This window comes from Equus quagga, chromosome 11, assembly GCF_021613505.1.
Source record: "Equus quagga isolate Etosha38 chromosome 11, UCLA_HA_Equagga_1.0, whole genome shotgun sequence".
In the NCBI taxonomy this organism is placed as follows: domain Eukaryota; kingdom Metazoa; phylum Chordata; class Mammalia; order Perissodactyla; family Equidae; genus Equus; species Equus quagga.
Genome location: NC_060277.1, coordinates 20,627,889 through 20,654,116, shown reverse-complemented (window position 1 = coordinate 20,654,116; position 26,228 = coordinate 20,627,889). Strand labels below are relative to the sequence as shown.

Genomic DNA, 26,228 nt, shown 5'->3' with positions numbered 1-26,228 from the left:
TATCATATTTCACTACTTTGCAGAAAAACATAATCTGGTATTACAAAAATTATTCTTACAAATAACATTTGTATAGTGACAGTTTATAAGATACCTTTATAATTTAGGACTATGTTGTAAAATTATTCCCCAAATTAGCCATTTGTTGCTGTATTACACCAATCATTATCCTTGGAACCCATTCTACCATCAAGATGCTTAACAATGAACAATAATGATAACCTGCAAATATTAAGGAGGCTATTAAAAAAAGTTAAATGTGTTATTGTCATAGGAGTATATTTTTAGAAATACTTGACAGTTGAAATTGGTCAAGTGAAATGGAGCAATTGCTCACAGCTTCTACATCTCAGCAGCAGATCTTGCAAGCACAGGTCTCTGCCAGGTAGGCTTCAACAAAAGACACTTAGGAAAGTGGTTTCTTCTTTTTTTTTTTGAGGAAGACTAGCCCTGAGCTAACATCTGCTAATTCTTCTCTTTCTGCTGAGGAAGACTGGCCCTGAGCTAACATCTGTGCCCATCTTCCTCTACTTTATATGTGGGACGCCCGCCACAGCATGGGTTGCCAAGCAGTGCAATGTCTGCACCCAGGATCCGAACCGGCGAACCCTAGGCCACCGAAGTGGAACGTGTGCACTTAACCGCTGCACCACTGGGCCAGCCCCGAAATTGGTTTCTTAATTTCCCTTTGACTTCTTGAATACTGTTGAAAGTGTCAGCTAGGTTGCCTGCTCTCATTCAGGTGAGAGTACAATTTTTAAAACTCTAGTAGATGGTTTCTGCAACTTTTCATGTAAATAAATGAAAAGAAAAAATATGGGTAACTTTCCTAAGTCTAAATACATGCATAGGTCGTATGCTGAGATTAATGACATTATCTAACCTCAGTAGCAACGCAATTAAATGCTAAGAAATGGAAGGCACCTTAAAGTTCTCTAAGACTGAGCTATTTTTACTATCACAATAACTGAAGAACATGCTAATATCTCATCAAATACATTTATTTCCCTTCAGCATCTACAAGGTCAAAGCGAGATATCAGCCACAATCTGAAGTGCCATTAACTCCTTTGGAAAACTTTTGAAGAGACTGTCTCAAGGAGCAGCAAGCTGGATCCCGCTGAGGCCCCCAGGGTGTTCCAGGCACTCCGGGAGGTGCACAGGTACTTTTAGAACCGTGTGTTTAAGGACAGTATTACTCTTAGTCCTTCAAATGAGTAGCTTGCCACACAACCATTCCTTATACAAGGTATTTGGCTCCATATGCAACAGTCCTGATTTCCAATGTTTCATCCTATGCCAGTCCTTGGTTTGTGATTATGGCCATTACACCTACATTTTAAAACATGACATAACATCTTATAAGGGTAACTGCCACTTAGTAACTGATAACTTGACAGCACTGGATCAGCATTGGTACTAGAACAATCTTTTCTAGATCTGCTTCCAGAATCTCTACACAGCCATGGCATTTCTTTATCTTTGGTTTTCCTTTCTTTTCATTGCTTCCACCTTCCATCACCTACTGGAGATTTCAAACCATTTGAGGACTTATTTACTATTTCAGTGTTTACGTTTACCAGATCCATAAATATAATTTATGTTTCTGGCATCAATGATCATTTCAAAGCCATTTTGCAAATAAAATATTTTGATATTCATAATAATGTCTTGTGAGATGAGGAAACTGAGGCATCAGGAGGTTTTATGATGTGCCTGAGTCACTTGAGGTTAATGTCAAAACAGTGTACTTGCCTCATGACTCTGACCTGGGACTCACTTAACCGGCATTACTGCTTCATCATTTGTTGGCCTTTGGATTAGACTTGTGTTGGAAATTCTTCCTCACAAGCTGTGTGATTTTTAAATACGTTGGGTAACTCTCCGAATTTTAGCTTCCTTATTGGCAAATGGGGGATAACAATACCCACTTCATAGCGTTACTTTGAGGACTAAATAAAATGGTGCGTGTAAAGTAAAACACCCAGAATAAGGGAAGTGTTAGAAAATGTTAGTCCTTACAATCTCCTCTCTTGGTGATACTTCACCTAAAGGTAGTTTGTTTAGGTCGACAGAGGGTCTCTGAAGCTACTCTGTAATTCACTGGTGGGCCAGGAGGGCAGAGTATATTTCATGTATCAGTAGGGTGACAGAATTTAATTTAACCAACGATTTATCAGTCATCTACCACATCCAGCTCAGTGCTAGGTGCTACAGATGCACAGATGAAGTAGCAGCAGCCAAGGAATTTTGGCAGTGACAAGAACAAGACTTGTCGATGATTTCCTAGAAAATAAAAAGATTCCAAGAGGGGCTAGTCTGCCAAGTTTGACAGAGCTCATGTAAGTGCTTCAAAAGAATTTCAAATAGAATAACACGATTTTAAAACTCATAAATTTTATAAGGCTCTTGAATGGCACATTCCCCCACACTCCAAAGTGTTATTTTTGTGACAATGATACTGTATCCAACCTATATTATTACATAGGGCGAGGGACGGACCATGGAAGAGCCAGTAACAGAGGGAATTTAGGAATGAAAGGTCAAAAAACAGATTAGATGTTTCTGCTTTGTTTCCATTACTTGAGTTACCTAGATTATAAAGTACCCTGGGCGAGAATACCCATTTGGTATTTTTTCCATCCTTTTCCTTCTGTGTCTGGGAACAGAAATACTTGTTGAGTTGAATTTTAGCCTCTGATTCAGACCAAAAGAAAATAATTTACGACTCCACCTCAGTTGGATTAGCCCATAAGAAAAGTATTTACAGTTAACTAAAAACATCTCACAGTGAAAATACTCATTAAAAGGTCAAATCTAGTGAAATCTCACCATACTTTGGTTTAAACTGTAAGAAGGGAGGAGAATAAATTTCCTCATTATCAACAGTCACTGCGCACCTCTGTGAGAGGCAACATGCAGAGCGAAACAGCCCAGGATTTAGGGTCAGACACTTTGGTTCTCATTCTGACTCTTTTCGTGATTTTAGGCAGTGCAGGGTCACAGGGTTCCTGATTTTAGAGTGGGGACAATGCTATCTATTTTATAGCATTACTGAGAAAATTAATTGAGACGGACTATTACCGTATGTACAGTAATAAGTAGGTAATGATTTTTGAGTGTTTAATATGTATATTAGACTATTTTAAGCCTTTTTAAAATTTATTTGCTCATTTAAACTTTATAACAACTCAAGGAGATGGAGAGTTATTATTATTCTTACTTTAGAGATGAGGAGATGAAGGCACAGAAAGTTTGTAAAAAACCTTGCTAAGGTCACCCAGCTAGTAATTGGCTGAGCAAGACCTCAAAGTCAGGCAGTCTAGCTCCAGAGTCTGTGTTCTTAACCACATCTCTATGTTCCCTCCCTCCGTCATAGCAGCTCATGACACTCCCATTTCCCCTCACCCTGGATTCTGGTATATAAAAATGCAACAGATCCTGCCTTTCCAGAAATAGACAGTTACCCTGAGGACACAGGATATATGCATAAGGAGAGAAAAAATAATACGTGATACAGGTCATCTAATGCCAGAGAGGGGCATAACTACAAGTCCTACAGAAGTTTGGAAGAAGGGAAATAATTGGGACGGGAAATCGGCAAGATTTTGCAATGTAGGTGAAACCTGACTTAGGTCTTGGAGAAAAAACAGAACTAAAACCAGCAAAGAGGAGTTGAGCATGTTATTTCAGATAGCGGGAACAGCAAGGACAAAGGCTTTCTGTGTTCAGGAAATGAGGCTCAGTGTCAGTGCGGAAGAAGTTTTCTATATGGGAACACTGAGACCAGAGAGCAGGTGTCAGTTTAAAGTCATTCTGTGGAATGTTTTAAAAGCCCAGGAGAGTAGGGGGGACTTCCTGCTGGATAGCCACTGGGAGTTTGTGAGGGGCTGTGTGCATGTGTGCGCGCATGCCAAGTCGTGTCAAGTAGCACTTTCAAAAGGCTGATGAGACAGCAGGTGATTAACCTGAATGGGCATAAGAAAGGTTGGATAATGGATTGCAAGAGCACAGCGAGGTCTTCAGTACACATACCTACATTCAGACACTTGCCAATTATTCCAGCAATGATTATCCGGTTGGTGGATACTCCATGGCCTCACATCGCCTGCCAGCTGTCCTTTTGGCTTCTTCCCTGCTTGTTAGCACCTGGGGGTAGAGACGAAGGCAAAGTGATTTTCCAATAAGTCTTTTTTTTTTTTCCCTGCTCCTTAGTAGCTGTGGGTAAAAATTTGTGTGCAAAGATGAAATATATTATGTATGATCAGAAGATTTCTTTTTTTCAACTGTACTCAAGTCTCTTATTAGACAATTTGCTGATGAAGAGTAGAGTTCACATTTGAGGCCACCCCTGGACTGTCTAATTGTTAATTTCCTTTGATCAGAGATGGACCTGTAAATTGGGAGCTACCCACATGTACTTTCAATCATGTTCTTGTAGCAGAATCTTGTTTCTGATCTGGCTGCTGAAATTTTTAGGTGACAGTGGTTAAATGGACTCTCCTTAAAAAAGCTACATATTGTGCATCTCGACTGCACTTTTTACAACCATAAGACGATTATCCACATCAATCACTCTTACCTTTGCTACCGCTTGAATATATTAAGCAATTGCTGCTTCTTCCTAAGTTGAATATAGACTACCAAGAGACCTGAGTAATTCTCTAGCTGCAGAGTACATGTTTGGCTCTAAAACTATAGTGTTGTAATGGAGAGAGAAAAAAAACGAAAGACACGGGAAAATGAAACAGATTGCAATGAAACAGATTCGCAATGGCAAACTTTTTTTAAAGTAATATTTCGTTGTTATTTCAGACTATTATTAAGAGTGTACTTGACATCTAAATAGATTGTTAGAGCCCGTCCCAATACATCATCACTAATATATATTTGATAATAGTACACTTAAAGATTATTCTAATCCAAAATGGCCAGAATATCCATTTTTAACTTGAATCCATTATATTCAGGGTGCAAAGCAAACACACACACACACACACACACGGTCTCTCTCAAGAAAAGGAAAAGACTAAAAATTTATAGACTTGGCTAGTAGACGGCTACCAAGTGCATTGTGACTGTCTCTTCTCTGATTAACATACTTTCATACATTATTTCCAGTTCTTCCACTTGAATTCTTGTTAACCCTTCACCTTACAATCCCAATATCACCCGGACAGTTCTGGTGAAACCAGAGAATGAGTAGAAAAAAGTGCACCTTCAGTATTTCAGGACACGTCACACATCAACAGTGTTCACATTTTAGCCAGAAAACCTGCTCCCTTGCTTGTGAAAACTTCTTGGCATGTTCCTAGGCCCGCTGACCTCAATATAAAACAAAACAAAACAAAACAGAGGCTCAACCATTCCGCTTCTCAATGTTTGATAAACTAGAATTATTTCTAAAGTTCTCAAATAAACAGAAATCATTATAATTAAGAATAATTAAAATGCTAAACTCGAGAGGGCACTCAACATTCATTACCCTGTAGAACGCATCCCCTTAGGGTCGTACCTTCAATTAGTGCAGTTTTTACAACAGAAGACAAATGTGACAATCAGTAATTGCGGGTGTTTTGTACAAGGAACAAAACAAGCTAACTTGCCTTTAAATCACCCTCTCTCAGCCAGCAGAGGCCCTGCTGTCTTTTAGATTCTTAACATTTGTACTAATTCCAGGACACAGAAAACCAATAGATAACAGAAAAACACATTGCCTTCAAATCTTTGAGTAGATGCACTTCAGTTTTATCAACTACTCTAATTGAGTAGGTTAAAGTAGAAGATAAGATATAACATTGATTTTAAAAGAGAATCTTTTTAAACATATTTTATAAAATTTATCAACATATTTATTCATTTAATTTACAAACATTTATTAAGCACCTATCATGTGTCAGGGTTTAGGTTAAATGATAGTTACATTGCACTGTAAGGACTAGCCAATGGTTATTTTTTTAAACATATACCAATTTATATATACAAATTTGAATACACTAATATATTTGTATATTCTTACAGAGTTTGGAATATAGATCTACAGTTTATAAAATGAAGCTATTCAGAGCGTTACTGCTCATTATTTTGAAGCTGTAATAAATTATTTTAATTTAAAAAATTAAATCATAAAATTATTTAGATTTTTCTTCCTCAGAAGGAAATTTCCTCTATAAAAACTGTAAAATTTTTAAGTAAAATATATCCATTTTCTTTTGCCCTAATAAATACTATTAGAATGATTAGGGTTTTTCTTAGATACTAGTGGAACTAAAATATAAGTCAAGTTGGAAATAGTTTAACAAATATTAATTACAGTTCTGTATCTAGGAGACTGTAGTAAAGCAGTTTTGCTCTGATTCAATATCAAATTGACAACCATGACCCAAGAAAGGGTTATCTTTTTACTAGCTGCCACTTTGGGCACATACATTTTGGTCTTTTATTTAAGTAGAGGAAAGAATTCATTAGGAATGTGGTACAAGTGGTTTCACGATGAATCTCAAGTTACCAATTCCACTTTTAATGATTAGTTGCCTGAGTCTTGTATTTAATTAAAATGCTTATATGAAATGCTTATATTTAAGTTAAACATAACTAGCTAAACCTCAATGTTACTGCCTCATCCATTTTGAAATGAATTAATTTATAAAATAGCTCAAAAGTGCTGTCAAACTTTAATACTAAAGTAAACCCGTATCACTTTGCATCTCTTGCTGGTGTTGATTGTGAATCCATAGTGAGCTGTTTACGTTAGGTATGACCGCAGGACCTCTGGCACGGCTTATATGCAGTAGAATCAAATGTCCATGTTACTGATGTTTCCTTTAGACAGATGATGTATTCTTTAACTTCCCAGGCAATAATAGTCTATAATCAAGGATACGATTGTTTAAACTTTAAAGGGATCTAAATTTTATAAATTAATTTTGGCTTTAATACATTTAGGAGGAACCACTATTTTTAGCAGATGATTCACAAGTGTGTAACAATCAGTGTAATAAAACTTTTGAGTCTGTCTGATAAGGTAACCAGAAAGTGTTTTCAAGGAAATGTTCTGATTTTAACTTCTATGTAAACAAACAGCGTTGTCTATATACACAGGACCCAAGAGAGAGTGGGTGGTAATGTAGAACAATTTTTCCTGGTTTATGGATTACGAGGATGTTCTAAAAGATTCATAATAGCCATCTAGAGTGGGTGCCCTGGCTCAGCGAAAAACCAAATTCGCAAATATCCTACAATCCTTGGTGTGCTTGGTGGACAAAATTTCTAAGCTGTGCACATTTGTCTATTAACGATATTGCTACCATTTGTTAGGCACCAAATATGCATGAGGCACTGAATTAAATGCCTAATGAGGTGGTATTACTAGACTCATTTTACAGAGGAACAAAGCGAGACTTGGGGAGCTAAGGCACTTGCCCAGGGTCACATAATTAGTAAGTCACAGAGGCAGGATGTGGAGCCTCATTCCATAGCTCTGCACCGTACTGGCCCCAGCTCCCCATCAGAGGTCTAAGGAAGGCATTCTCAATTGTGAGATGCTTACTGCGGCCACCACCAACAACACAACAAAACATTTCTTCCTTGCAATAACAGTGGGAGTTAATTAAAAGGTGAGGTAACACACTTGGTTGTACCATCAGTAGCTAAAATCTGTTGCTCCCAATATTAGTATTTTCTCATACCAATATATGCAGAATTTTCAAAGTTTTATTAAAATCTGGGCCTTCTACTCTTCAATAAACCCTTATAGTGGAGGAAATTTGTTCCTACCATTCTCTGACATTAGCTCAAACCTTTTGCACTGCCTGTCTTTAGAAATTTTAATTCTGAGCAGGCTATAAAACCAGACTCAGGTTACACATCCAGTGAAGCTGTAGAACATTCCTCTTCTTTTCACCCTAGTGCTATTATGCGGCGTTCCACGATGTCTTTAAGCTGTACTGTATCTCAGTTACCTCAACCACCATCTGTTTCTGTTCTTCCAGTCCTTGTTCCTGGTTTCCTAAACAATGAGTGATATGCCCACTCAAGAGCTAGACTTAGCTGCATTCTCAGAAAAGAATGTGAGTAACATATACAAATATCCCTCTTATTTAGAGAAGATGATATGAGATTGTGGTCAAAGCCAATTATCTATTGATTTTTCAGTTTAACATTTCAACCATCAACCATTATTTTAACGCTGGACAGCCTCGGAAGGTCTGAAATAGTGGAACCATTGAAATGTCATCTTAACATAGACGGACTATTTGAGGAACCGGTAGGGGTGGATGTTCAGGTGCATTGCTTTGCTAATCTTGTGACGGTCTTAAATGCCACCTGTTTTCTGTTCTTTTCCGGCTACCATCTTCCCCTAGGCTAAAAGATTTTAAAACGACTTGGGGGAAAAAAAACTTGAGAAACTAGTTTGAGATTTTAATTCTGTATTTCATCTACCAGACAGTAAATGCAGTTAGCCGCAGCAAGTGTTCCTAATAGATAAGGGAATTGTTGCTTCACATATAATTACATTCTAGGCTAACGGTAGACACAGCCAAGCATATCATCTTCATACTATTAGAAGTGCTAGTAAGTCTGAAAAGAATCCATTTTGAGGAGGGTCAGAGTTACTTTTATTTCACTTCAAACCAGGGTTATCATGGAATAAAACTGATAATTCTTTTGGGAGAACAATTTTTGGAATACTAAAAAAAATATTAAAGGGTAAATGAAACTGACTGTTGTGACTAGCAGGAAGTTCAGGCATTTTGTGTTCTTTTCGTTATTGCTTTTGAATGTTAAACAGGTCGAGTTCTTTTTAAAGGGAAACATTTTATTCAGAACACTCTCCCATGAAAGCCCTCTTTGACAAAGTGTCATTTTTTGATATATTAGTACATGTCTGCCCACATTTTATATTCAAAAAAGGCTAGCAATGTTTTAACAACTTTTGACAAGCATAGGGAATTAAACTTCCACAGAATCGACTCTTAATTTAATGCTATATAGCCTGTTCTATTTTCTATTTCTTCATGGCAGGGCATAATATTTTGTTTGTTTGTTTCTTTCTTTTGGTGAGGAAGATTGGCCCTGAGCTAACATTTGTTGCCAATCTTTCTCTTTTTTCTTTTCTCCCTAAAGCCCCAGTACATAGTTGTATATCCTAGTTGTAGGTCATTCTAGTTCTTCTATGTGGGATGCCACCACAGCATGGCTTGATGAGCTGTGTGTAGGTCCATGCCCAGGATCCAAACAGGTGAATTGCAGGCTGCCCAAGCAGAGCACATGAACTTAACCACTCAGTCACAGAGCCGGCCCCCACAACACTTTTAATTGTATCAATTTCTGGTTGAAAAAAGTACAGAGAAGTTAAAGACGAGTAATCGGAATAGGAAAAATTCAATTCATCAATAAAATATTTTAAACATATAATTCTGAATTTTCTTGAGGAGAGCTATGCATAGAGCATTCAGTGAATTAGAAATACATAACAGGAGATAAGTCAAAGAATTTTCTAGAAAACTAGCCGAGGAATCTCAAGAAATTCAGCTCTCAATTATACTTACAAGTGACCTACTAAATCATAAATTTCAAAATGAAATCATCCCTCATCTTCTGGCAACGCAGGCTCTGCCTACTGGAAACCTCACTTGGATGCCCACCGGTACTTCAAGTCAACAAACTGCCCCTCATTCTGTGTCCCTCTGGCTGTGACCCTGCATGACTGGGGTCCAGATTGCTCTCCAGCCTCTTCTGTCTCCACTCCACCTTGCCCTGCTCATTCATTCATCCAGAGCTGCTTCTTCCAATTACTTGAATATGTCAGTTTCTTGCTCCTCCACCCAGATCACTATCCCAATCAGCGTGGCTAATTTCTCCTCTTCTTTTCTATCTCAGCTTGGATGTCACTTTCTCAGGAAGATTTCTCTGACAATTCTCTCTCTAGGTGTCCTTTCTCTAGATCCTGTAGCACCCTGTTCTCTCCAATCCAAGTCCTTGTCATCCAGTGATGTCACTGTCTCTTTACTTGCCTGTATCCTCAACAGACTGTAAGCTTCATGAAGACTAAGACCATGTTGATCTCATGTACTGTTAAATCTACACTGCTTAGACAAGTGCTTGGAATATTCTGGATGCTGCCAAACACTGTTAAACAGATTAATGAATCATTTGAATGAAAAATTCATGTGTGATTAATGATTTTTTCTTCCTTTAGTGATAATACAAACTGTTAAAGATAACCACTTGTAAAAAATATATTAACTTATTTAAGTGTTAATGTTCTCATTTGATTATTTCATTGAGCTAGAACAACAAGTTTCACATTTTGGTTCAAGAGCTTTCTCAAACCACCTCTCTCTATAAAGAAAGTACAAGGTGGGTAATAAGAGCCATTGAAGGATGTTAAGCTCTGGAATGCCTTGCTTGGATTTCAGTTTAAGAAACAGACTTCTAACGGTAACAACGAGGGTAGATTGGAAGAGGGCAGAAAGGATTTGTGAAGAACAACGTATAACATCTAAAGGAGAAGAGGGTCTGGCTCTGTACCACTGTGTCATTATAATCTGGGAACTTTTAGCGCGACGCTGTGACTAGAAAAGGAGAAAATGTGAAACCAGTACCCATTAGTGAGTCAAGGAAATAGAGCCGGAGAAGAGGGCATCTTATGAATATTGTTATTAGATAATCAAGAGCTGTAATAATCAATATACTCTTGAGAGGACCTTAAATCTAATGAAGCAGCTGTGGATAACTAAATTATGATTATGACAAATTCAGGGAATTGGTTCAGGGTTCTGTGCATCCAAAATTCATATAAGTAATCAAAGTGAAATTGCATTAGCTGACCTCCTCAGACCACCTCTGAAATACAGGAGGCAGTTATTAAGAATACCCAAAATAACAGCATGACATAACTGCTTCCATATTTCACAAACGCCTTTGGCTACAGGGGAGGGTGGGTGGAGTTGGGTGGGGGGAGGGTGGGTAGGAGAGGAAGGACCCAGAAGGAAGAGAAGGAGCTCCTTGCAAACAGAGAAGTGGAAGTCATTTCAAAAATTGCCACAGCAGTACTTTTCTTAAGTCAAGATTAAAAATACGATGAGCTTATGGAATGTTATCTGCTACAGCAAAAGCAATATAAAAACAATTTTTATTCCCACATAAATTACTTAACACAGCTACCATCGGTTTTATAGATTAATGCTGGCAGTGATGGGCCGCCGTGAGTAAAAGAGATTCTCTGTATTTTTAGTCTTAAGCCTTCAGTATTTGTCTCTTATTTCTTATTTTGAAATAATTCGCCAGGAACACACATGGAGCTGTTTTCACTGGCTCTCTTCTGGGCTTCCTGGGACCATCATGTGGATGTTGGCAGAAACAATTTCAAGGACAATAATAAGGATGAATAAATTAAAGCCCACTGTATATTCTCCCCACCAAGGAAATAAATTTGTTTTACTGAACTGTATTTTCATCTTATGGACTGTTTGCCCCATCCCTACCTCTTTCCAAAATGCTTCTTTGTAGCAATTCTCATTACAAGAGGGTGCTACAAACTGATTCTGAGGAATTTCAGTTCTCCATACTCTTTTCTGACAATATGCTTTTTATCAGATCATCAGACATAACGTGAAAACACCTATGACAGTAATTTCAAATGTCTATCATCTACCACATTATACACAAATGATCTGTGGTTGCAATGTGGTCCTTGAATGCAGGGCTTTTTCAAGAAAGACAAACAAACACTATTGAAAATATAAATGGGTACATTGCAAGAAAAAGTCACTTGGAGCATTTGCAGAAACTTCCAGTTTTTATTTTTATCTTTAATCAGAACCAAGAGAACATTTCTGAAAGAACTAGTCTTGCGTTTCATTCACACAGAGCGTTATAGAGACATGCACGCACGTCTACTCCCAGGTATAGACATCATTCAACTAAACTCCACAGGCTGCAGCTGGAGATGGAGTCAGACTGGAACAAAGCTTTTACTGAATGCCTACTCGGGGTAAATAATAAAAAATCTACACCTTCACCTCACGCAACTCCCAAAAAACAAAGAAAGGTATAATTATTGAACATGTACAGGTTTTTTAAAAAGCACAGAGAAAGGCTCTGGGTTATAAATCTATTTTTATGTCCTACACAGTAATTCTTTTCTATGGTCTTAACTTATATGCTAGTCACTCCCAAGGATTGATATGCGCCAAGATGATTCTATTGTGCAGCCAGAGCTGAGAATCCTGCTCAAAAGCCTTCTTCTGCTCTGCAATTTAGTGACAAACTCCCTAGCCATTTCTCATTTCAGTCCTCTGTGCACATCTGCATTTTCCTCACAACCAAGTAGGCCTTTCACCAGGGCTTGAAAGTTATGTTATATTTTCCTATTCCACCCCCACTCCTGTCCTCAGAACCAGAATGCAATTCTACTGTAGTGTGAATGTGAAGTATTGTACATTTTAACATCCAGATTCAAGGAAGCAAGCATGCATCAAAATAGTGTTTACATTTATTATCTAAAAGAATAACACTTGAAATAGCTAGGCCTCTTGGAATGGAAAAACATATCCTCTTTTTTAAATTCACTGCACTTCACACTTAAACCTGTGGGGACATAACAACACAGTAGTATAATCACCCCAATATTCCTAACGCTTTGACATTTTTAAATAGTGTAGATAATATTCAGGTGGGGCTCAAACAAATCTAAGCATCCTGCTGTTTGTAAAGCAGCCTCTTCTATGGTCGTGTGGCTAATGGTAGCAATACCCAACCCACAAAAGGCAAAAAAGAACATTCTCAATGTTACTTATTTCTAAACTACGGCAGCACACTGTAGCACTCTTTGTCAGCCCTTATTGGTTTCAAAAAAATAAAAACAAAACACTGAGGTCTTTACTCTGAAATCCATTTCTAGAATTTATCTTACTAACAAAGGACTGAGTCCTGTGAGAGGTCTTGTAGTTATAGAGGAAGAATTTCCCTTTGTAAAAGTTTATTTGCTATTTGAAAGGTGACACTTATTTGGCACTCTTAATTTATAAATGTGCATTAACAGCAACCAACTCTGTAACACCATACTTCTCCATGAACTATATGATAAAACAAAAAGATGGAAATTCACTGAAATAAAAATATTTTTTCTGCAGCTGGGCAAAACTGGTATATTTACGCATTTATAAAGGAAGAAGAAAAAATATCCCACACTTTTTTAAACATGAAAAAAATTCGGAACAAGTCCAATTTGCTTTCAGTATTGTTTCTAGTGGTTATTATTTTTTTAACCACAATTGCGTATTCATTGAAGTTTTGCAAAAACGCTTACTCTTGGTTTTTCTTTTCTTTTATTGAAGTACACATGATAGGCAGCTGATAGGGCTTCCCTTAGCTGTTTTCATCTTGGATTGTATCTACAAGAACTCAGGTTGCCTCAAAATAAGAAAGGAAAATAAGGCACATTTCCAAAGCAACAAAAGAACAACCTGTTTCACTGCGCTGTTACTGCAAAGATGTGTCTTGGAGAATGGGTTTTTAGATGTGAAAAATGGTTTATTAATCCTAACCAAATCCATTCACCAATCAGCCCTGCATATGAATGACAGAAGAATGATAAACGCAACGAATAACACGAAGAATGGCCACCAGACAAAACAAAATCTACTCTGCAATTACTTATGCAGCAAGGGTCCACACATTTTAGCCTGCCCTCTGAATCAAGAGGGAGAGACAAACGGTGGCCAGAAAAGGAAGAACGCACCCCACCCCTCGCTCCCCCCCCCCCCCCCCCCCCCAACCCAACACTAGGCTGTACCAGAACTATACTACACAGACTTTCACAAATGTTAAGAAAGGGAGCTGGCCATGGGAAGGGCCCCCTGAAGAAACGTGTCATTGTGAAGGTTTAATTTCCCAACTTGTTTTAAAACCTGTTTTCCTTTTTGTCAGGCTGAAATCTTTCAGGGACATGGTTCCCGAGAGCAAATAAAACATTGTGGGACAATGGACAGCTCAAGATGAACTTCTTTTTAGGCTAAGAAAGCTGTCTTTATACAAAGCCTCCCTTTTTAAAGGGAACAGATGAGGGAGAAGATTGGCTTTTAGAGAGTAAGGGTGATGAGTGGCTTTTTACAAAATGCCATGTCAAATAAGAGTCCTTCACGCATTTTTGAAAAAGAAATGAGCAATATTTACCATATATGTGACAAGCTATTTGACAGAATACATTTGCTTTGTCTCTTTTTTCATATAGTTAGCCATTCCCAGGGACTGTATGAGCCGCCTAGAATAAGACCTTTTTGGATGGGAGATGTGGCTGGGGACCCAGGAGCCTGCCAACCCCAGGTTCTTGTCATGAGACTCATAACATTCTCTAGAAGGTAAGCTCCATGAATTTGCTTTTTCTGTTTTGCTCACTGCTCTATCTCTAGCACCTACAATCTTGTCTGGCGGACAATAAGGATGCAGTAAAGATTTGGGGGATGAACAAACGAATGTTCACACCCCAAGTTCTCTGACTTTGGCTTCTGAGAAGTTAGCATGTGCCAGATACTGCGCCAAGTACAAATCATTTAATCCTTACAATGGCTATGAGAGAAAAGCAATATTACCTCTATTTTAGGGCTAGCAGTGAAGTGCTAGAGTTCGAATGAGTCAGTTGAGTAACTTAAAGTCTTGAAACTTGCAGAAGGTAGAGAAAAAAGACAACCTACTTTAAGTTCAAAGTCTAAGCTCTTACTTCTCTGTGAAACTCTGGTTTGATCCTGGTTAGTCAACGACTCTGCTCCATCCACAGTCTCAGTCTTGTCTTGTATTCTGATCCCCGGTCTTATCCAAATTTTGCTCTAACTCTGGTCTTGGAATCCTGTATTGCACCTTATGCAAGCTTTGCTTCAACACTCCGATCTCCCCAGTACATCTTTCTGGTGTTGTCTCAGTCAGTGTGAGCTGCCATAACAAAAACCATAGATAGGATGGTTTAAACAATAGAAATTTATTTTCTCACAGTTCTGGATACTCAAAGTCCGAGATCAAGAGGCGGAAATATTGGGTTCTGCTGAGATCCCTCTTCTGGCTTGCAGACGGCTGCCTTCTCACTGTGGGCTCACATGGCCTTTCCTCGGTGTGTGCAAGTGGAGAGATCTCTCTCTCTTTTTCTTCTTACATGGCCCCCAATCCCATTGGACTAGGACGTGGAGCCCTAATGACCTCATTTAACTTTACCTCCTAAGAGCCCTATCTCCAAATACAGTCACACTGGGGGGTAGGGCTTCTCAATATGAATTTTGGGGTGACACAATTCAGTCCATAGCAGGTGTCCTTCTAAGCTAAACTATCTGAGACAGTAACAACCAAATGCACTCTATTTCTCTGCTTTTAATCACATGATTCACTATCATACTTGTAGTAATAATTCTTTCTTTCTTCTTTCTTTCTTTTTTCTTTATTTTTTATTGCAGTAACATTGGATTAGAACATTATATAACTTCCAGGTGTACATGGTAATATATTTCGAACTCTGTGTAGATTATATCATGTTCACCACCCAAAGGTGAATTACCATCCATCACCACACAATGTGCCTAATCACCCTTTTCCCCCACCTCCTCCCCTCTTCCCCTCTGGTAACCACTAGTCCAATCTCTGTTCTATGTGTTTGTCTGCTGTTGTTTTTATCTTCTACTTATGAGTGAGATCATACGGTATTTGACTTTCTCCCTCTGACATTTCACTTAGTATAATACCCTCAAGGTCCATCCATGTCGTCACAAATAGCTGAATTTCATAATTTCTTATGGCTGAGTAGTATTCCATTGTGTATATATACCACATGTTCTTTATCCATTTGTCCTTTGATGGGCACTTAGGTTGTGTCCAAGTCTTGGCTATTGTGAATAAGGCTGCGATGAACATAGGGGTGCATGTATCTTTATGCATTTGTGTTTTCAAGTTCTTTGGATAAATACCCAGCAATGGAATAGTTGGATCATATAGCAGATCTATTCTTAATTTTCTGAGGAAATTCCATACTGTTTTCCATAGTGGCTGCACCAGTGTGCACTCCCACCAGCAGTGTATGAGAGTTCCCTTCTCTGCATCCTCTCCAACACTTGTTTCCTGTCTTGTTAATTATAGCTATTCTGACTGGAGTGAGGTGATACCTCATTGTAGTTTTGATTTGCATTTCCCTGATAGTTAATGATGTTGAACATCTTTTCATGTGCCTGTTGGCCATCTGTATATTTTCTTTGGAGAAATCCCTGTTCAGATCTTTTGCCCATTTTTTAATTGGGTTGTTGGTCTTTTTGTTTTTGAGACATTGCAGGAATAATTCTTTTGTCACCTTTTGGGTTCTTGTAATGATTTGGCCTTAGTAATTTAGAGATTAAATATGCATATCTCGGTCAAATGTGTACTGGATTTGAAGAACTGTTCAAACTCAAGTCATTCTGCTGATGCAATCTTCCAACGATAATCTCTTGGGGATTTCTTGATCTTTCCAGAGTGTTCATTCTGGCTGTCCCATGATCAGAGTTAGCATTACAGAGGAAAACACAGACTCGGGAGTCATACGCCTGAGTCCTAACCCTCTCTCTAGCTGTGCAACCTGAAGAACATGGTGAAATTCATAAAATACGTATTTTAAAATTATTGTTTTTCCAAGTCTACCAAATCATAGATACCTCCTGATTCCTAGGAAAACTTTATAGATATCATGTGGCCTAATATAGCTTTCAGGGTTATCGCATTTATGTGCTACTTTCCTACATGTAACTCTGAGAATCCCTGTTCTGAGTAGACAATGACCACAGGGTCAATTCAACTCTAAATTAATCCTTGGGATATCCTAAGTACTTCTTGGAATTTTCTAACTGGATGTTAGAATCAGATATCATATTCTGATCTACTTATTACAAAGCTTCCTTACCTCAGGGAAAAAAATGAAGCCTGTGACAGTCTCTCTTTAGTAAAAATAGCCTTGGTCTTTGGACTCATAGTGCGCTTCTATTGGAGTGGCAGTGAATCTTGCAAATTAGAAGTACATGGCATCATGACCAACCGCGATTTCAAAATGCTGTTGTAGATTTCATCATTGTAGACATGACTAAAATGTCAGTCCTGGTATAGGAGTGTGAACATTTTAAAAGAGAGTTTTCTTTTTGGGGCAAAAATAGATCTCCTGACTCATGAATGTTCTTTCTTAAGGGAATTCAAGGAAGTCTGATATTGTGTGTGTGTGTGTGTGTGTGTGTGTGTGTGTGTGTGTCTCTGTATGTGTTATGGGCACATGCTTTCTTGAACGGCAAAGTTTCTCTGGAGAGAAGATTTTTCTTTATATGTTTAATTAGCATAATTACATTTTAACATATAATAATGGGTTTTTTTACATTTGATTAAGACTATTAAAATATAAGCAACCACAGTAAATGCAAAGCCATTATTTAAAACAGAATGAGAATGTGTGCAAGTCATATATATTGCAGTATTTATAAGCATTTCTGGGAAATACTGTAACAAGTTATCACTGCTAGGTTTTCACATAATTACTTACGAATATAAAATATAATTTTATTTTATAAAGAAGAGATTGATCATCCCTAAGCTGGTATCAGGTAAAAAATTTAGACAATAACACAAAATTCAAGTAGAAAGAGTAATTACTTTCTGCAACATTTTCTTTCATCATTAACAAAGAAAATAAAGTTTTCTCTTGTTGGGCAACACCTTGATAATTAGTTTAAGTTAAGTGCAGTTTCTCCAAAAGACCAAGAGATATATTTCTCTATAATTGTAGAGAAGAGTTCTAAATAAGAAACTTCGAGATCTGAGTTCTTGCTTTGGCCCTGGCATTAAATATCTCTGAGACTTTGGGCAGGCTACTAAACCTGCTGAGCTTTCCTGACAGCAAAGGGAGAGGACGATATAAGAATAGATGAGCTGTGGCCTCCTTACAGGTTCTCCCAGTCTGTGATTCCAGGTGGTTATTCCTATTACTAGAGCCAATAGAATTAATCTCCATGAACAGAGAAGATAGTAAGGTTATTCCGGGTGAATACTATTCTTCACATGGTCACAGTGGCTAACCTTGTCATTATTAAACAGAATGCTCCAGGTGGCATCCTGCAATTAGTTACTCAAGCCCAACAGAAGCCACATTTGATGGTTCCTTACTCTTCTCTGAAGTGCATTACTCATAATGGTCTTACGCTTACCACAGGAGATAGCACCTACCCTGTAAGGTGTCAACATGTCCCTCTCTCGGGTAGGATTTACTTGATCCCCTGCTACACCACACCATGTCTCTTTTCATAGGGGTTTATACAAGATTAAACAAGAAATTTCCATCAATGCATTTAGCACAACCGGTAGTTAGCTACATACCAACGCAACTGTATCACATCTCTCTCCTTTAGGGTGTAAACTCCAAGACAACTAAGACAAGGCTAGTATTTTTTTTTTTTAACTTGGTCTTTATTTTTTCCAGAAAACAAATGAACGCATCTTAAAGAGACTGCTATGGTGCTTATTTGGGAAAACAGCAGCTCCCTTGCCCACTGCGACACCATTTTCAGCTCCCCAGAGATAACTGCTTTCAATTCTCGTGGTTGAATATTTTGACATTTTTGACTATCTTTGTAAACATGATTCTTATGTTACTTTGTCTTGAATTTTCAGTTGTAGGCATTGAATATTGATTTCCCTTTGGGAAGAGAAGTTTTTAGTTCTCCTTCACACTCCCACTATACTTAACACACAAACACTTTCTGTCATCCCATTCTCCCAAAATAGTTAGATCAGTAGCGATTATTACGACTGTCATCAATGCACTATTATCATTTAGTGCCATTCGCAGCTGAGTCATGTAGTGTACTATGATTGCATCCATTTTTGCACAAATCCTCACTCCCACCAAGTTAATAATTATCTTATTTAGTTTGTTTTCAATAGTTTATCACTATTTCAATTCTAGCCCTTCTGTAGGGCAAGTCTCTCAGCCTTTTCTAGTGCAAATCTCTCAATATGGTTTAACTGTATTAGCTATTCCATCAATTTCCCTCTTTTGAGGAAGTCTCTTGGAGGCTTCTGCCTGGTTCTATTCTAAACTAGTTGCTGCGAAGATGTCATCCTGGGATTTCTAATGCTTTCTTTTGGATTGTATCCTATGGTTCCTGATTTCATAAAGCCTATATATTCTACTTGCTTTGTTTCTTTCTTTGGTGAAGCGCATCCTCCAAGGGCTTCCTGAGAAAGGGCACGTGGAAGGCAGGATTTTCTGAATCTTGTATATCTAAAAGTATGATACCTTGAAGTATGTATATCCTCATAAGTAATCAATAGTGTTACTGGGTAGATTCTAGATTGGAAATAATTTTCCTTCTGAATTTTGAAGGCACTTGTCTTCTATGCAGTACCGCTGTTGAGAAGTCTGATCCTATTTTGGTACTTTATCCAATCTATGAAATCTGTATTTTTGTTCAGGAATTTCTTAGGATTTTTCTTTTTACCCAGTATTGTAAAATTTTCTATTGAATATGTTTTATTTTTATTTGCTGTGCTGGATGCTCCATGGTCCATGTTCTTTAATTCTGAGACTATTCCTCTGATGACTTTTTTCACCTCCACTTTTAAAAAAAATTTCTTACACTGGGAGATTCTTATTATTCAGAATTAGAATTGTTAGACTAATTTTTAAAAATCTTCTCTCCTATTTTCCATCTGTTTATCATTTTGCCCTGTTTGCTGGGAGAATGCCCTAACTTTATCTTCCAACCGTTTTATTTAGTTTTTCATTTCTGCTTTTATAATTTTAATGTCCAGGTATATTTTTTCTTTTGTTCTCTGAACATGCCTCTTTGATAGCACGGTCTTCTTGTTTTATCTCTTCATACGGTCTCTATTTCCTGTAAGGTATTACTGTCTGGTTTTGGCCTGTACGTGAAATTAGATGCCTTCCTTAAACGTGTTGATCCATTGTTGTCTACTCACATTTATGAGTAAAGAGCTGTGAACATGCAAGAAATGAGTCAATTGTTCTTTTTACTCTAGGGTGACCCAGCTAGGCTGTTTCCTTAAGGAACTGCTGATCTTTATATCCTTTGGCTTTTCATTCCTGCACTGATCAAACTCCTCAAAGACTCTTTGAATATCCTTCCTGGAGAAATCTGATTGCCAGGACTCTTTGAGTCCAGTGAGGAAGAAGGCTGCTGATCTCAACATTCCATATGTAAACTCTCACTTAAATCCATTATTTTCAGTGTGGTACTCCTGTTCTCTCTTCCACCTGAGGTTCCCAAGTCCACTCACTCTCTGTTTTGCTCTAGTCATGGAATAAAACTTTAGTCTCTCAGCTCTATGGGTGAGTGAGGGGATCTGGAGAGTATCGAGTCCCTCTTAATCAACCTCCTTATCAGTAAGCTCATGTTTACTCCCCAATTCCAGAGATATACACTGAGGCCATTTCCTGAGCCTTTTCGGAGTGTTTTGGTGGAAACTGCATTGCTTCTGGACTTCGCCTACCGCTGGTTGTAGGATTCGGCATTTTGGGGTTTGCTAAGTCAGTTTCCATGTCTACATCTGCTTTCCAGCTTAAATGATTTGTTGCTATGATCTCTTATCTGATGCTTTTGTCCTTACAAGTGTGTGCCTTTAAAAGAATCCTTTTTCAGTCATTTTATTAGGGGTCTGGATGGTAGTTAATACACCATAACTATGCTGCTCACCAGCATCCTCATCAGACAGAGCAGTCCTTGGCACTTAGAAGGTCCCTAATAAATATCCGTTAACTGAGTGAAGGAATCATGGCGGTGTATAATTCTTTTCATCCTCCTCATGTGAAAAAGGCTCCACCTATTGGGCAAATTCTCTAGAGTGGTCCTATGCAGATATCTCCAAGTATTATAAGATGTTATATATTCTTTGTCATCTTAACGTAAAACCATGTTTGGAGCTCTTTGGTCTCTTAGAACATCGCTATTGTGAAGATATCTTATTGGAGCTAATGCATCACCTAGACTAGAACTGACTACCAGTCTCCAACAGCGACAAAGAACTTCTGTGTGGCTGATACTGCCATCTGTCGTGGTTTCCACTTAACATGTATATTAGTTGTTTGAATAGATTCTTAGATGGTGAAGGTCACTTTATTGCTGCCCTTTGAATATGGGGTCATCATGAATAACCTCAAACTGCAGCTGTGGCCAAAGAGAAAATGACTTCAACTGTTGACAAATGCTCTTGGTCCAGATTTAATGGTGGTCTAATAAGATTAAATATAGAAAATATGGGACAAAGGAAAACATGACCTCACAAAAGAATCCCATTGCAAATAACCTGACATTCTTCCCTCTTCAAGGAAGTCCTTCAAAAGGTACAGTCCACGTTCTTGTGTGTTCTCTCTTCTGCTCCCTCTCCCAAGGTTATTTTCAATCACAAAGCAATAATTATTATAAAATGAAAATATACTTAAAATTGATCATTATTGTCAATCCTGCCTTATTGGTTATGAACACACAATGCTATCCACATAAAAATAGGCTCCTTGTTTTATTAGAAAGATATTTAAACAGGTGGCTTACAAACTGTATTTATTTATGCTGAAATAAATGTTGTGTTATGGGCAGAGAAAGATGACATGAGAAGCAAATTCTATGAGAATCAGTCTAGGCTTTGAAAATAAAACAATGGATGCTGGCAAAATGAAAGCGACTTCGTCTACAATACAGCACTAGGGAGAACCTCAGCATACAGCCCTGCCACCCAACCGCCACTCACTCAATGCTCTGCAGTGTCAAGAGATGGTGCTTCACAGTCCCTCTGGGATGTGTGTGGAGGGAACTATTTTCCGAGGAAAAGCTTGGCCCTGCCCACTGTGGCCCCCCCGTCCCACCTCCACTCTGGGTTCCAGGGCCCATTCTTGAGGCAAGCTTCCTGATTAGACCCCTTAATTTTTGTGAGCCAAGTCTAATACTATTCTCATTTGGTTGACCATAAAAGCATATGTATCTTGACAACACAGGCACTTAAATTTCAGATTCTTCCAAAGGGTGTAACCTTGAACTCTGTTGGAAAATTCTTCCCCAAAGCGAAAAGTGGTATATAATAATTTTCAATATCTTATAAAACAGTTAGCTGTTCTTCAAGAGAGAAAATATTTTTTCTGGTACTAAATTCAAAATGAAATTTGTCATGTAGTCCTTATGTAAGAAAGAACATAATGAATATTCAATAACATAATGGATATTATTTTGGACAAGGGTATTAAAACTTGGAGAAAGGTTTTTCACAGGGTTATTTTTGTATCACCTTCAGTAAGTAGAGGGCACAGTAGCATAACAAGCTTTGAAGGAACTTTTGTTGAGATCCAATGTATGCACATGGATTTCTAAAGATTTGATGATGATTGCAAATAGGTACTTACCACGTGCCCGACACTGTTCCCAAGCACTTTATATACGTAAACTCATTTAACCCTCCTAATTACCTTAAGAGATAGACATCAATTATTATGCCATTTTACAGACAGAGAGAACTATCTCTCAGAGATGTTAATATCTTGCCCAACACCACACTGTTAAGTGGCAAGAAAATAAGGCTAGAATCTATCTAAGGTACATTTCACTTTTTTGACCTAGTTTTTTTTTTTTTTAAATCACTTCTTTCAGCTAGAGTTTTTTGAGGAAGTGATAAATTCAAAATTAAACTTGAAGACAAGAGCCTGTCTTATAATTCTAAATTGTTAATTAAAAAGCCACACCCAGGAGCAAGGGTGAATTCCATTTTTGAAAATTTAGCAGACTGCCTGCGGTCTCAGAGGGAGCACCACAGAGTTGCCAGCTAGAGACCTCAGAGTTACATAATTTCGGGACTATTGGTCCTAGGGTCATGACTTTTACCCTAGGGTTATAAAGCAAAGAGAAATAAATCACTGCGATGTCAATAAACATATGCTACCACAATTCTCTTAAAGAAGTTATATCACTCGTTCTATGCCGCAGAATATAATTTTATTGTTTTTCTCCATAGTTTCCACAGAAGGCTATTATACTCTTAAGTTGTTTCTCTCTCTCTCTCTCTCTCTCTCTTTTTTTTAAATTTCACTTCATAGCAGCGTGGAGGTGTCTGGTTTTTTTTTTTATTTTGTCAGCTTCTATCAGGCTAACATCATAGCAGTCTTTCTGGAACAGGAGGAAGAGGCTTATGCTGTGTTTGCCCATTCACGGAACACATTAAATCAGCAGGCCCCGATTAGTCAGTCACTGGTGTGCAGGACACTGGAGATCAAAGCTACCTGCTTCCTGATGTAATCAGCTTCAGTGGAGGAACAGACATATAAACAAGTGATGACTGTTTAATATGGTAAAGGCTAAACGAGAGAGAGAGGGAGTCAGTCATGGAAGCTTGGAGAAAGGAAAACTATAACTCTCCTTGGAAAAGTCAGGGAAGTCCTCATAGATGAGGTGATATATGAATCATATTTTGAAGGATAAATAGCAACTCACAAGATAGACCTAATGAACAAAGCTACTGGTAAAGGAAAAACCTTGTGGAACACAAAGAGCTTGGTGTGTTGGGGGACGTCGATGGCTGTGGTACAAGCAGGTACAGGAAGTAACCTCACCTGGAGGTTAAGAAGGTAAACTCTGGCATCATTCTGCCTGATTTGAACCCTGGCGCTGACCTCGGACAAGATCCTTATTAACCTCTCTGTGCCATAATTTCCTTATCTACATAGTAGACAAAAAAGTAGCTAACCTGTAGAGTTTTTGAGGGTTAAATGAAAGAGCATTGTAAAGCCTTTTGTGTAGTGCCTGGCACATAATAAGCACTCAGTAAATGTTAACTATCATCATTATCACTCCAAAGAGACAACTAATTCTTAAGTAATCAATATCACTATTAAGGGTGAAATTTCCTCCACACGTGTCTTCACAGTAACAGTAAGCGATATTAGATTATGCTTATGGATCCCTGTAGACAGGTACTCTCTTCTATAAATCAGAAAGCTATTCCTGGAGGGCAGCTTCCCAACCCTGATGTTCTGAGAGGTGTCTGAATAGCTGTTTCACGGCCCATGCGGCACTCAGATCTCCTAAATTACGATGTCAGTCGACGAATGGGCAAAAAATAAGTGCAAGAGGCTCATTATATCACTAGATATCTTACGTACATACTTTAGAAGGAGAAATGTATTTGTCAAGACATATAAGGTTTATCTTTTTAGGGGACATGAATCATATTGAGAAGTTCTCATTTGAGCTGGATAACTCAGAAATCAACTCTCTAATTTTAATTGAATTTGACTTAGACATCTTACCGTTACATTGACTAAGTTTGGGCATTTGAATGGAAGAAAGACAGGAATACATTCAGTTTTTAAAAGCCGGCTCTTTTTAGCTGAATGATATTAAATGATTACGATCACTTCACCAGACACCATTGAAAGATACAAGGAAAATTAGCAGGATATACAGTCTTTACATTTAGATTCCATAGCCCAGCACTTTCCTTGTGCGAGTTTTAAGTCATTAAGTCCAGAGAACCACTAACGAACAGCTGTTTGAATGGCCTTAACAGGGTTAGATGAACCTGTTTCTCCAGAGCTGAAATTCAGCAGAACAGACCAAGTTCTGCAGTTGACTTCTTTTCCAGTTTCTTAGATCAGGCCATCTAAGCAAGGGGAAAGAATCATTCTGATGGGCGTAAGTAGCAGCCAAAGGCAAAGAAATTCTGTAAACTAGGGAAAATGGGATTGAATATGAGTAGGCGTCAAACTGAGGAGCTACAGGCAGACCATAACCAGCAACCACGTCACAAAGCAGGTCAACGTGTGAATTCAGTTGTTGTTAAGCCAACGGGGAATAGTGGGGTCAGGCTTGGAGAATGCCTGCCCCAATCAAGGCATGCAAATTTTAAAAAATTTAAAGCATTGTATAGCCAAACAAAACACATCTGTGTCCAGGGCCAGGATTCTGTCTGTTATATAATGCTGTGGGTGGGTGGCCTCTGGCCTATGCTGAGAGGAGAGAAACCACACTGTGGGGCATAACTGCTTACATCATTTGTTAATAAATATGCAATTGGTTAGAATACTGAAGGCATAGAGTTTCCAGGTATGTGTCCTCGGGCAGGATAAGGGTGAAGTTTAGTTGGTGAGATCCATATTAAATCAGGGAGATTAGTATTAGGGCCTACGTTCTCTGGTTTGGTTTGGCCAATTTGTTCTTAGGATCTCCTATGTTCTACCCGTGGGTTGGGGTGGAGGCAGGGTGTGCAAAGGGGTATAAAGATCTTTCCCAATCTGTCCCTCCAGTGAGTGGGGCTTCTGTGAGAGAGTGAGACTTTACATCCTTTTAACTTCTTTAATTTCTTTGTATTTATGCTTTACTTTAAAATGGAAAATAGAAAATGTATTGCCCAAATTCCAATGACAAATCCAAAGAATGGAAGAACAGCCCTTGTGAAAATTTCCTCCCTTCTTGGCCTAAAACACAATTACTAGCATCATTCCAAGCACTTTTTAGCCGGGTTGGGGCTCCGCAAAAAGAGACCCCAGATTCCACGGGAGCTGAGTATCAGTCTCTAAAGTGACAGTGACCAGATACGGATTTTAGTGTGTGTGGTGACACTAAGCTACTATATGAGCATTTTTTGAAGTTTCTTATTTAATGTCATTTTGAAAGACTTCTTTTTTCTGTTTTTAAAGGAGAGGATTGGTAGCATTAGGAAGGACAGACTAAATTTTTGGAAAATTTGTAAATGAAAAAGAAACTAAACAAGAGGTGGGGACAGGACTAATTGAGGAAAAAGTTCTTTTGAAGGGCAAAGAAATAAAAGTATACGGTTCTTTTTTCAGTGGGCATTGCCTCTTAAAGATAAGATAATTTTAATGGCAGGAGGAGACAGCAGGAAGCCCCAGGGCTCCAACCAACTGGCCAAGAACCAGCTCTTTTTGGTTGAAATGAGAAGTGACTTCTCTCTTCCAGGGAACAATCAGAGTTAATGGAGAAAGGTAGGGGTGGGTTTAAGGGGCAATTAGCACTATCTTTCTTTCCCACACACCAGCAGGGCTGCTACAGGAAGTGATCAGTCAGGTTGTGTGAAGAAATTCTGGGACAGCTCTGTAAGTGCACGAAATTAATGCACAATTAAGTAAATTAAAGAAATGATGGAGCGTTCTATACTTACTGTGGACTTTGCTTTATATATCATGTGGATTTAGAAAGAAATTTAGTAGAAATTAGA

The 26,228-nt window shown here is 38.3% G+C and overlaps 1 protein-coding gene across 4 annotated transcripts in view; it reads right to left on the bottom strand.

Moving 5' to 3' along the window:
- Positions 1-26,228, bottom strand: part of HS3ST5 (heparan sulfate-glucosamine 3-sulfotransferase 5) — a 260,177-nt gene that overhangs the window by 97,945 nt on the left and 136,004 nt on the right. For 2 of the 4 annotated variants that reach the window (XM_046676490.1, XM_046676489.1), the window contains one exon: positions 4,035-4,148. The gene's annotated coding sequence lies outside the window, so the exon portion shown is untranslated. Of the gene's footprint in view, positions 1-4,034; positions 4,149-14,724; positions 14,812-26,228 lie in introns of those variants that run through there. The other 2 variants (XM_046676492.1, XM_046676491.1) reach the window with 2 other exon arrangements.